We start from the raw sequence: 13,048 nt of genomic DNA on the forward strand, positions 1-13,048 counted from the left end.
CACCTCGTTGCATTTCAGTTGCCCTCCTTCCTGAGCATTTCTATGGATTTCATTTTTGGACGACAGAGAACGTGGCGAAAAACCTCCCGGAGTTGACTTCCTGTCATCACCTCCTCCCCTTGTTTGCTGTTCACCTTTCCTGAAGTTTTCTTGCAGGAAGAAGCACTCGATGCCTGTGTCCCCACTTCCCCTCTTTCTCACACAAAAGGAGGGCGCTATAGGCTCTTTTTCACACTCATCATTAAAAAAAAAAAACTTAAAAAATTTTTTTTAATGTTTATTTTTTCGAGAGAAAGAGAGCATGAGCAGGGGAAGGGCAGAGAGAGAGGAGACACAGAATCCGAAGCAGGTTCTAGGCTCTGAGCTGTCAGCACAGAGCCCGACAGGGGGCTTGAACCCACGAGCTGTGAGATCATGACCTGAGCCGAAGTCGGACGCTTAAGCGATTGAGCCCCCAGGCGCCCCTAAGAAAATACTTTTAATTTTGAAATAGTTATAGATTCACAGGGCATCTCAAAAATTGTCCAGGGAGGGGTGCCTGGGTGGCTCAGTCGGTTAAGCGTCCGACTGCGGCTCAGGTCACGATCTCACAGTCCATGAGTTCAAGCCCCGAGGCAGGCTCTGTGGTAACTGCTCAGAGCCTGGAGCCTGCTTCGGATTCTGTGACTCTCTCTCTGCCCCTCCCCTGCTCTCACTCTGTGTTTCAAAAAGTAAATAAATGTTAAAAAATATTGTCCAGGGAGATCTCATGCACCCTTCAACCTGTGCACTCCAGTGGTTACATCCCCACGAGCTGCCAGCCATGTGAGCGGGAGCTGACCTTGCCACAGCATCTGGCACATGCCACCTTGGTGAGAGAACTGTCCATCCCGTCACCACGTCCCCACTGCGCCTTCTCAGTCACAGGTGGTCACCTTGCCTTCCCTGTCTTGACCTGCCTCGTACGTCTGAAAAATGAGGGGTAAAAGGAACCACACACTACGTGACCATTCGAGATCGGGGTGACGTCACTCAGCAGAACGCCCTGGGCATCCTCACCCGTCGTGGTGTGTGTCCTACTCTCTTCCCTTTATGGACTCAGTGTTCCCTGAGTGTGTAGCCATCCGTTCCGAAGGACAGTCAGGTTGGTTCCCGCTTGCGGCTGTAACAAATAGAACCCCGACCAACAATCCGCGCAGTTTTTTGTGTGCATACATGAGTGCTCACTTCTCTGGGTTGACGCCCAGCAGTGGGAGCGCCGGGCCGTGTGGTAAGAGGGTGCTCCGTCTTTTAACAACCTGTCAAACTGCTTCACGGAGTGGCTGTCACATCGCGCTTTCCGCAGCTGTGTCCGAGATCGCGCCTTTCTGAACATTGCGGGCGTTGGGCCCTGTTATTTCCTTTCAGCGGCTGATGGGCGCCCGGTGGCATCTCCACTGGAGAGCCACGTCAGGCATCTTGGGTGCGTATTCTGCACTCACACCCCCTTCGGTGTCCCTCGTGCCTTTCCCGGTTTTGTCCGCCTCGTGACCGCTGAGGCCCCACAGTCCTCCCTACGTTCTGGGTTCCAGTCCGTTTTCACCTGTGTGGTTGGCACACATTTCCTCCCAGCCTGGAGCTTCTTTTTTTCCGGTTCCCAGCAGCGGCTTGTGTGGGACAAGTTCGCTATTTATTTTCATTCCAGGATGGTGAACAAACAGCGTTATTTTTGTAGGGCAAAAGTTTTTAATTCTGACAAAGTCTAATTCATTGATTAAAAAAATGTGAATGGATCATGCTTTCGATATTGTGTTTAAAAGCTCTGCCGAGCACCAGGTGCTGAAAATTGTATATACGTATTACACACACACACACACACACACACACACAACCTGTTACAACAGTAAGACAAAATCCAATTAGAAATGGGCAAAAGATTTGAGCAGACAGTTCACCGATCTCATGATTTGTGACACATTTATTTCTTTCCTACCGTACATTTGCCAGCAAGGACAGCCTCTGTATTCTGTGTTCCAGTCACTCCAACAAGTGCTGTTTTTATTAACATTACCATTAAGTATTTCATATTTTCTCTTGTGATTACTTCTTTAGTCCCGAATTTGCAAACATACAGTATTTTAACTACTGCCTTTGTGACTTAATTTCTAATATTTTTGCTTTGGGATAGGAGAACACGTGCTCCACGTGCTGGCCCTTTCAGCATCAGAAGGCTACACCATGGCTCACCATCGCCATTGCTGTCTCCGTCCTCAGGTGCACATGCCCCAGTGCGGACTTTCCCGTCTTTCTATCGTCAGCTACGCTGAGTCCTGTAGGTCACAGACTGTTGGGTCTTTTATTTTTAATTTAATCCCTAGCCTCTGTTGGGAGATGGAATCCACCACTCTCACGGTGTCCTTGCCAGACCAGGACCTGTTTCTGCCATCGAAGTCACGTCTGTCACCGGGCTGTCTTCTCTTGTTCTGTGGTTACCACACGCCATCATATACATCAGGTTTCTTCTCCTGGTTTAAAAATTATCCATTATATATTTATTATTTATTTGTCTGTTTTGAGAGAGAAAGAGTGAGCTCCGGGGGGTGGAGGGGCAGAGAGAGGGAGAGAGAATCCCAAGCAGGCTCCGTGCTGTCAGTGCAGAGCCTGACGTGAGCCTCAAACTCATGAACCGTGAGATCGTGACCTGAGCCCAAACCGAGAGTCAGACGCTTAACCGACTGAGCCACCTAGGCTCCCCTAAACATTCTGCTTTTATTCTTCTGGTGATTACACTTAATTTTTAATTGAAACTGAACAATGTCTATATTTCCTTGTTAACGAAACATGTGCCTTTGCAAACTCATTTTTATTCCCACACATGACTATTGTACAGAAAATGCAGTAATATAATTTTTCTTATTTGGCTCTTGCCTTTTTTAAACAGGTAATGAATTTATCAAAAAATATTTTATCATTCTGTTTTATTATACCTTTCCCGGTGCCTACTGAATATTTTTCCTTTATCATTTGGTGTTTTTTGCTGCAGGTTTTGTGGGACAATTCTCTCAACTCCTTGTTTACCTGAGAATCTTTCTTGACAACCTCACGCCATCCTTTCCAATTTCCAACTACTTTTGTCCGGATATGCCCTTTTCTGTTGAGTGTGCCTTTTTTTAAATAATTTTTTTAAGTTTCATTATTTATTTTGAGCAAGAGAGCAACTGCATGGGCAGGAGAAGAGTGGAGAGAGAGAATCCCAAGAAGGCTCCAAGGTGTCAGCATGGAGCCCGATGTGGGGCTCAAACTCACGAGCCCATGCGCGACCACGACCTGAGCCAAAATCAAGGGTGGGACGCTAGACTGACTGAGCCCCCCAGGTGCCCCTTCAAGTATATTCTTAAGTATTTGTTCTTTTTGAGGACATTGTTTTCTGAATTTCAATGATGATTCTTCCTTGCTCGTGTCTAGAAATACAGCTGATTGTTGTACATTGCGGACGGATCGTGCAACCCACTGAGTTGATTTATGATTGTGGTTTGCGTGTGTGTGTGTGTGTGTGTGTGTGTGTGCGTGTGTGCGTGCACGTCTTAGGTTCTTTTGTTTGTGCAAGATTATGTGTTCTGTGAAGAGACATACTTTTCCTTCTTCGTTTCCCACATGGATGCCTTTTACGTCCTTGTCTTGCCTTATTACCCTGGGTAGACCTTGAGTGCAATGTTGAGTAGATGTGGTGAATGTGGACATCCTTTCCTGTCCCTGACCTTCAAAGGAAATTCCAGGCTTTCAGTGGGACGTGTGGTGGTAGCTCCTTTGATCGGGTCGAGGACGTCGCCTTCCGTTCCATCCTGTAATGGAGCTCAAGTCACACACACTTCACAGCAGAGGGCACAGGTCCAGGGACCTCCTTGCTTTCCCTCCACCTGTGTCCCTCCTGGGCCTCAGCTCTCCCTGAGAGATCTGCAGAGAAGGGGGATCCTGACTCCAGACACGGGCGTGTGGAGGTGAATTGCACCACACGGTTCTGCACTTGGGTGAATGTGGCCTGAGAAGCCCCGTGGGGCCGTGTCATCAGATCAAGACTCGGGTGACCAGCGGCATCCATCAGAGGCCACAGCCCGGGCCGGACAGCTGGCCACGCAGACGCCTTGTGAGAGTAGGCTGCTGTCACTGTGGAGGTGGGAGCTTAACAACCGGATCCCCTTCCCCGGACGGCATCCACCCTCCGTCGCTGCCGGTTCCGAGCCCCGTCTCGTTCAGCGTCCAGAGACGGAGAGGCGGAGATGCGTTGGTCCCTCCTGTTGTAAGGCGTAATTTGAGGAAGCCACTGACACTGAGGCATCTCTACCCAGTTTGATCGATAAAGGCAAGAGAGACAGAGTGAATCAGGACCGAGTGATGACAGCACAGACCCTACAGACACTGGAGGGGATGAGAAAGGGGATCTTAGGAACAACTTTGTGTCAGTAAATTTGACAACTTGGATGTAACGGACACATTTCTCAAAAGACACAAACCACCAGAGAAATAGATACACCTGTTAAGGAAATTAACTTTGTAGCAACAAGCTTCTGACCAAGAAAACTACAGGCCACAAGGCTTCGCGGGTGGATCCGGCAAGCATTTAGCGGAGAACCAGTGTGGCCTCTCTACAATGTAGCCCAGGAAAATCCAGAGCAGGGATGTTTCCCGACTCGTTCTTGGAGCCAGAACCACCCTCATCCCAAGACCACTGAAGACACCACAGGAAAACCACGGGCCGGCCTTCCTCATAAACACAGACACCAAAGTTCAGTAAGTGCTTCCAGGTATGTGGCAAGCCCGGACCCCTCGGATGTTGTTGGCGGGAACGTAGTGCTACGGGCCCTTTGGAAACCCTCCTGGCAGTTACCCCAGATGCTACACATGGCCCGTCAGGCACAGCCCAGAGACACGGAGACATACACATAGCGTTCACCGCGGCATTGTTCGTAACAGCCCCAAAGCTGAAACACCCCAGATGTCCACCCGTGGAATGTCTCTCAGCCATCAAAGGAGCAAAGCACTGATCCTGGTGTGGCAACGTGAGGGACCCTGAAGTCCTCACACTCAGTGACAGGCGCTGGGCACAGAAGTCCACACGGTGCAAGGTTCCCATCACGCTCAGTGTCCGGAGCGGGCGGGGATGGGAGGTTTGTGGTCGCGTGAACCCGAGGCGTCGTGGGGTGGGAGGAATGAGTAGTGATGACTGAGGGGTATGGGGCTTGTTTCTGGGGTGATGGGAATGTTCTAGAATCTCATCGCGTGTGGTTAGATGGTGGGGATAGTTGCACCACCTGTGAACACACGAAAAACAGTTGGATTGCACGTGGCCAGTGGCCGAATTGTGTGGTGTGTGAATTGTATGTCACCAGAGCTGTTTCTCTATCCCAGCCATTAACAACTGAGATATTGGAGAAAATGTTTAAAGTTAGGAGTAAATCAGACAAAAGTGTGCAAGACCCATACAGTTAGGAGTACAATGTGCTGCTGATAGAAAGCAACGTCGAATCAAATAAACTGAGGTGCGTATCTTTTTTTTAAATTTTGTTTTACATTTATTCATTTTTGAGAGACAGAGGGAGACAGAGCACTAGTCAGGGAGGGGCAGAGAGAGGGAGACAGAGAATCCGAAGCAGGCTCCAGGTTCCGAGCCGTCAGCACTGAGACCGACACGGGGCTCGAACTCACGAACCATGAGGTCGTGACCTGAGCCAAAGTCAGACGCTCAACCGACTGAGCCACCCAGGTGCCCCTTTTTAGGTTTTTTTTTAATATTTATTTTTGAGAGAGAGAGAGAGAGACAGAGCATAAGTGGCAGAGGGGCAGAGAGAGAGGGAGACACAGAATCTGAAGCAGGCTCCAGGCTCTGAGCCGGCAGCACAGAGCTCGACGCAGGGCTTGAACTCACGAACCATGAGATCATGACCTGAGCTGAAGTCGGATGCTCAACTGACTGAGCCACCCAGGCACACCTGAGGTGTGTATCTTGTTTTTTTTTTATTTTGTTTTACATTCATTTATTTTTGAGAGACCGAGAGAGACAGAGCACTAGTCAGGGAAGGGCAGAGAGAGGCAGACAGAGAATCTGAAGCAGGCTCCAGGTTCCAAGCCGTCAGCACAGAGACCGACACGGGGCTCGAACTCACGGACCGTGAGGTCGTGACCTGAGCCGAAGTCAGGCGCTCAACCGACTGAGCCACCCAGGTGCCCCTTTTTAGTTTTTTTTAATATTTATTTTGAGAGAGAGAGAGAGAGAGACAGAGCATAAGTGGCAGAGGGGCAGAGAGAGAGGGAGACACAGAATCTGAAGCAGGCTCCAGGTTCTGAGCCGTCAGCACAGAGACCGACGCGGGGCTCGAACCCACATACCGTGAGGTCGTGACCTGAGCCGAAGTCAGGCGCTCAACCGACTGAGCCACTCAGGCGCCCTGAGGTGCGTATCTTGTCAAGGGGTCGAGATCCCGACGCCGGTCAGCGGACGGCTCTTCCTAAGTTGGCCTCTGGACGCAGTGCCCAGCAGATCTAACCCTCAGCAACTCCTTCTCCTAATAGAACTCACTGCGGTGATTACAAAATTCATGCCGATTGTGGCAACGAGAGGGTGTGGGAAAAACCAAAAGAACTCTGAGGAGAAGGAGAAAGAAGACGGAGGGGCCAGTCCACGTGAGCTCTAGACTCGTTACCGACTGCAGGAACCCGGACCGTGCGGTGCTGACAACGGGAGAGGGAAGCAGATCGGAAGGCTGAGCGCGGGGCGCAGAAGAGACCCCACTGTGGACAACTGGGCTCAGCAAAGCTGCACGTCAGCCCGGTGGGGGGAGGACCTCGCGTTCGATGCCGGCTGGCACCCGGCGGCCCAACAACTCGATATTCACTTGCCACGGAGACGAACGCGTGTCACGGATCTAGAGTGGCGTGAGAGCATAAAACCGCTAGAAGCTCCTGGAGGGGCCTCCGCGCACGTGCTGGTCCAAGACCGCTAGGTGCAGCGCCAGAGGCACGGTCTGTAAGGGAACAAGCTGCTCCATCAGACTTCGCCAGGATTAAAAACTGCTGCTTCGGCTCTTTGAACGACGAGTCGGGAGAAGGACACGGCACGCACAGATGGGGGCTGTGTGCAAGCCACCTGAGAGAGGGCGCGCGTCCCCAGTACAAAAATAACTCCCACATCTCCAGTGAGGGGAAAACAAGCATCCCAATTTACAAACGGGCAGAAATGGAACAGTCCCTTCCCTGAAATACACAGATGGGAAGCGAACGCGTGGAGAGATGGTGAGTCACTGGGAGTCAGAACCGCGGTGCCCTCATCACTCGGCTACAGAAGTCTGCAATTATACCGCGGGCTCCAGCGAGGGGCGAGCAGGTGGGGCCCCGCTTTGGAGGACGGGTTGGCGGTTTCATCACCAGGCGAGCAGACTCCTTCCGTCTCTCCGTCTCACGGAGACTTCCAGCCCTCGGTGCCTACTGGGGACAACGGAGGGTACGACCACACAGAGGCTCACGTGCCTGCTCTGTGCCCGGAGGCCCAAACCCGACACAGCGCCGGGGCCCCCGACAGGTGCAGGGACACACTCCCGGTGCCGTTTCCCTGAGACGGTCCGCGGGGCAACCGAGGAGTGGTCCGGGGGTACAGCAACGACCTGGACGAGTCTCGAGGTGACCGTGCTGAGTGCAAAGGCCAGACATTCTCTGGAACATTCAGAAAACATATGACGACAGCAGGTCCCCGGCGGTGTGGGGCGGGCGGGCGCAGCGGTGCAGGGAAGGGGGCCCCGAGCGCGTGGCAGACCTTCGGGGTGAAGGCGCTTCCTCTCCTGGTTGTGCTGACGGTGTCATGGGCGGGTACATGTCAGCATTTATAAAATTACACACTTTCGATGTGTGCAGTTTATCACACCCGTGCAGACTCAGGAAAGCTTCTCCTGATATGCTTCCTTATTGTGTTAAAATACAGGTAGCAACGCATACTCTCCCAGCCTCTTCCGAGTGTGTGCGCAGCGCAGTGGCTGGAAGCTCGGCCTCCTGCAGCCGCACCCTTTTCCCGCTCCAGTCTAATCGCGGGAGAGGCCTCGTCTGCCTCCCGCACCCTGATGCGCCCGGTCCTGCCACCAGGCACACGGGGAGGCTCTTCCCTTCCGTCTTCGGAGCTGTATTCTCCTCCTTCCCAAACATGCTCAGGGCCCGTCTGCGCCAGAATCGATGAATGTGATCCAAGCCTCCCAGGCCTGGTTCTCGATAGTCTGATATTCTTTGTCTCCCTCACCCAGCCTTTCAAGCCGAGGGTCTTGTTGAAAAATCTTTACTCGGAACGTCACGAGATACATGTTAACTGCTCTGCAATGGCTAATTGTGTGTGTCAGCTTGGAGGGCGGGTGGGGGTGAGATTAACACTCAAGGGGGTGGACTCTGAGGAAGCATGTTGCCCTCCATAACGTGGGTGGGCCTCATCCAATCAGTTGAAGGCGTGGATAGAACCAGAGACTGACCTCCCCAAGCAAGAGGAAACCCCAGCAGACGGCCCTCTGACTCCTCCCGCACCCTCAGTGGTCCCGGGTCTTCAGCCTGCGCTGCAGATTCTGGACTCACGGCCTTCGTATAAGGCAACTCCTTACAACCCGTAACTTCATGTACATATTTGCATATGTGTTTCTCGACTCTGTGTCTCTGGAGAACCGTGCCTAAGCCAAGTCCCGAGGAAAGCGGGACTCGGAGGACCACGTTCCCAGGGAAAAGGGAGCCCACATATGTGACATTCCTCGAGGGATTTCTGACAATGAACCGTGTATGCGTGGCGTGAGAAACCAGGCAGGAAACAGATTTCCAGGGAGAGATTTCAGCAAATGACGGCCAGGAAGGCCAGCCAACGTGAGGGGCCCCAGCTGTCAGCTGAGACCTGGGAAGGGGCTACACGGGGAGTGAGCGAGCAGCACACTGGCCTTGACCGAACCGCCGTGACCCGTTGTTCTCTTCCTGCTGCCAGAAGAAAATGTACTTGGCTCTGAGGGGATATGACATCATTCCGCTCCGTTACTGATGTTCGGACACAGTCTGAGGCAATCAGAGCTGTTTGAGGTGCTGGGCCTTGGCCCCTCAATGTGTGTGACCCGGGGCTGGTGAACTGATTTCTGGGAGCTCCGATGCGAAACAGGGAAGGGGGTGCGGACGCGGGCCTCAGGCTCGTCGCGAAGACTGCCGGGCACACGGAGGTCGCGGGCAGCGATGACGCCTGTGTCGGGAGGCCGCTCGGGCAGCCAGGGTTACATGGGACGGCACAGATGAGCACACAGGCTGCGGCCCTCTGCCTGTGCAAGGGACCCCCGCCCCAAATTAGAGCCCCCACCGGCTCCCTTCCCAGAGCCACCCTGCCCTCCCCAGAAGCCCGTGACATAAGTGCCTGTCCTCTCCTACCTTCTTGTGACGTCTGGGGCGTCAGCAGTATAGACCTGGGGGTTCCCGAGAGCGACCACAGCATACCCCGCTTCTGGCCCAGCCATATGTTCACACAAAAGCACGCCATTGCTCACCACGCAGCGGTGTTTCCCTGCCCAGACCTGTGTGTGTGTGTGTGTGTGTGTGTGTGTGTGTGAGTGTGGTTGTGACACGGTGCTAGCCGCTGCACCGAACCTAGCAATTACCTCTTAAAAAAAAAAAAGCAGCAGACCCGTCGCATCTGCCCATTGGTTTGTAATCAGATCATTTGAAAGATGGGACCCAGTGCTCAGAGAGGTTAGAAAACGTGTTCGCGGTCACTCCTCTGAGGGGCCTGGAGCTCTAGACCCTTCTGGGCATCCCAGCCTAGTGTCCAGCTCAAACCAGCCTCCGTGTGACCTGACTTCTGTATCTCTCTGGGTTGATCAGGATGCCCTTGAACACCAGGACCACATGACAGTCACCTGGGCTGCCCACCTGATAACCCGTCGTGAGTGGATGTTCTGGAAACATGTGACGGAGGCTTTCGGGAGGTGGACACAAGGGCTGTTCAGGACCAGGGAAGCTTCTGCGTGCGGACCTAGCCCAGGCCTCTGCAGTGCCAGGAAGGAGATATTTTAGGCTCTGCAGGCCACATGGTCTCTGGGGCGATGAAGGGAATTTTCAGCTTCGAATGTGAGTGGGCCCTGCTCCCAGGCCCCCAGGGATGCCATACATTAACTTGGACCAAGGTCACAGTGACCTCACCAGACCCCAGAGCGGGGGCTCTATTTCTGCCCCAATCACACACCGTGGCATCTGCTTCGTCAGCAAATAGCCTGAAAGAAACATTTCAAACTAAAGATAAGAGTAAAAATATCCCTGAGTTCCGTTCCCACCCCTCCGGAGCCGGGGGCCTTGCACCCGAGAAGCATAAGGTAAAGCCTGTGATTTTCCGGGCTGCCCTCGCCATGACTCCTAAGTGCTCCCGTAAGAAAGAACACACAGGCCCCGAGCGACGCTCTCCTTCCGCAGTCCTCTCGCTTCTTGGTGCAGATTGTGTAAACGGCCGGTGGTCCTCACTGGGGCTCGAATAAAACTCTCTCCCTTTTTTAGAAAAAGGAATTCTGAAAGGTCTTTTCATCTCGCATGAACAGGGACAAGAATTCAGCTCGGTCTTCATAGCAGGAAAGTGGCCACGAACAGTCTGGACGTGGTGGGGGCTGTGCTCCAGTAAAGCGCTATTTACGGGCACAGAAATCACAACTTCTACAGTTTTCACGTGTCACAAAGTGCTATTCTTCTTTTGGTTTTCACTCAGTGATTTTAAATGTAAAAATGATCCTGAGCTTGTGGGCTGTTCAGGGGCAAGGGGAAGCAGGATGTGGCCTCAAACCCAGGCCTGGAGGTCAGAGGCACACGGGACACAGAGGGCCGCCTTCCCTGCAGACGAGTCCCTGGACAGTGGGGGGAGGTTCTCCAGCAGACGGAATGACAAGGACCACTGGCTTCTCAGCGGTGAGAGATTCGGAAACCCCGAGTTAGCAGTGCTGACCCCGGACAGGCTCCATGCAAACCTGGGACGTGGGAGGAGACTGGACAGGACCCACCGTGAGCTGAGCTGGGTGACCAGAGGGAGCAAGCTCCTGAGGCCAGAAGGTGGGGGTGTCACTGATGGCATGAACCCCCCCACACACAATGTGGCCTGAAGTTTAGGCGGGAGCCACCACCAGGTGGGGGGGACTCAGCCGCCTGCAGGGAGACCCAGCAGGGACACCAGCTGTCCAGGCACTGTCCTTGGTGCTGGCACACAGCTGGATGCAGGACCGGGGCTCCGTCCCCAAGGGTCACCCAGCCCCGGGACCCCCGCGGCAGCCCCCGGCCCTCAGAGCCGGGCCCCGGGCAGCGCCGTCGGGCGAGGCTGCGGGAAGAAGCCCGGGCCTCGGCCCTCGCGGGGCCCCGGTCCCCGCGGATTCCTCTCCCCGGAGATAAGCCCCCGGCTCAGCCCGAGCGGGCTGGAAACCCAGAATCGCTGCCTTAATTGGTATTTTCCAGTTGAGAGAACATCCCGGGCTTTTTTCGCCTGTGTCATTGAATTACCAAGTGTTTTCGTTTTTGAGAAGACCTAAAATTGCAGAGATCTCGGGGACTTAGCGAAGGAACGCGAGGCCAATTTTGCCTAATTACGGAACGTCTGGGCGGTCCCTCTGACGCGTCCCAGAGTAGGCGATGCAGACCCCTGGGCCTCCCCGGAGGTGGGGGGCCCGGGCTCCGGCACAGATGTTTACCTGACGTCCCGGGGCAGAATCTGGTTTACATCGAGGAACCAGACTGTTTACAGCACGCCGCGTCTGTGTCTCCCTCTGCCCCCCTTTCACCGGCGGTAACGTTCTGCAGGTCTCTCGGGTCCCCCGGGACCGTCTGAGCCATCGCGTCAGGCTCGCCACGTCCAGGCGGCCCCATCCGGGGGACGCGTCGGCCCGTGGCCCGGCCACCCGCGTGGTCAGCCGGAGCCCGGGCAGGCAGCGCAGGTGGGGAGCGGGCCGAGCCACGTCAGCCTGGGCAGCGGCGCCCCACGTGCAGGACGGGGGGCCTCCGCCAGACCCCCAGTCCCCGCAGGCCAGTGCACGGGATGGCCGGCGCCCCCCACCCCGAGGCTGTGAGTGGGCAGCGGGACCTGGGGCGCTCCACAGCCCGAGAGACGCCCCGCTGCCCGGGGGACCCGGCGTCCGCGCCTGTTCGAGGGGCCGCAGGGGTGTGGGGGGCGGGGGGTCAGGACGGCACAGGAGGAGCTGCCGGGGGTCCCACACGGGGCCCTGGAACAGCCCAACCCCAGCGGGGACGAGGGGCCCCTGGACCCGTCTCCAGCCTCAAGCCGCAGGAGCCACGGTTACGGGGCTGCTCCGGGGCCACGGCCCCACCCGTGCAGCGACAGAACCCCTGCCGGCGTCCCCAGAGCCCCGTTGCCCACCGCGGGCCGGCCGTCGCCCGGCTGCACCCCCTTCCCAGAGGCCGGCCTCCGTCCTCCTTCTCCACAGGGTTTGACTGAGCCTCTAGCTCCAGTCCCGCGTCCTGCCACTGTCCTTTCCCCTTGTGGCAATTGCCCATGTCCTCCCATCATTCCCTCTCCCGGGTTTGCTGGTCCTGTTGTCCTCAGGACCTTCTCCCCCCTCCTGACCAGGGACCCTCGGCTGTGCTGGGTCCCTGCTCACTGCGGGGTCACTCTCCCTGCAGGGTCCCTGCTCACTGTGGGGTCACTCTCACCGTGGGGTCACTGCTCACCGCAGGGTCACTGCTCACCCCAGGGTCACTCTCACTGTGGGGTCCCTGCTCACTGTGGGGTCACTGCTCACTCCAGGGTCACTGCACACCCCAGGGTCCCTGCTCACTGCACCCTGGCGTCCCCCTGCAGGTCTGGACACACGGCACGACGTGTGCTCAGCCCCAGTGTTGGCTACCTGCTACCGTACTGCTGGCTGTGCACTTGTCATCCGGGCCGTTGTGGTCGTGTCCCCATCCCTGCTGGGCACCCGGGGGCAGGGGTGCCAGTGTGCTGGGCCCTTCGACCTGGCAGTGCCCGGAGCGGAGTCCTTCGGGGGGACGCCGTAGCACCTGGTTTCACTGGCAGCGGGAGGTTGTGGGTGGTGGCGGGTGTGGTTACTTGTCA

This window comes from Prionailurus viverrinus, chromosome D1, assembly GCF_022837055.1.
Source record: "Prionailurus viverrinus isolate Anna chromosome D1, UM_Priviv_1.0, whole genome shotgun sequence".
Classification (NCBI taxonomy): Eukaryota; Metazoa; Chordata; class Mammalia; order Carnivora; family Felidae; genus Prionailurus; species Prionailurus viverrinus.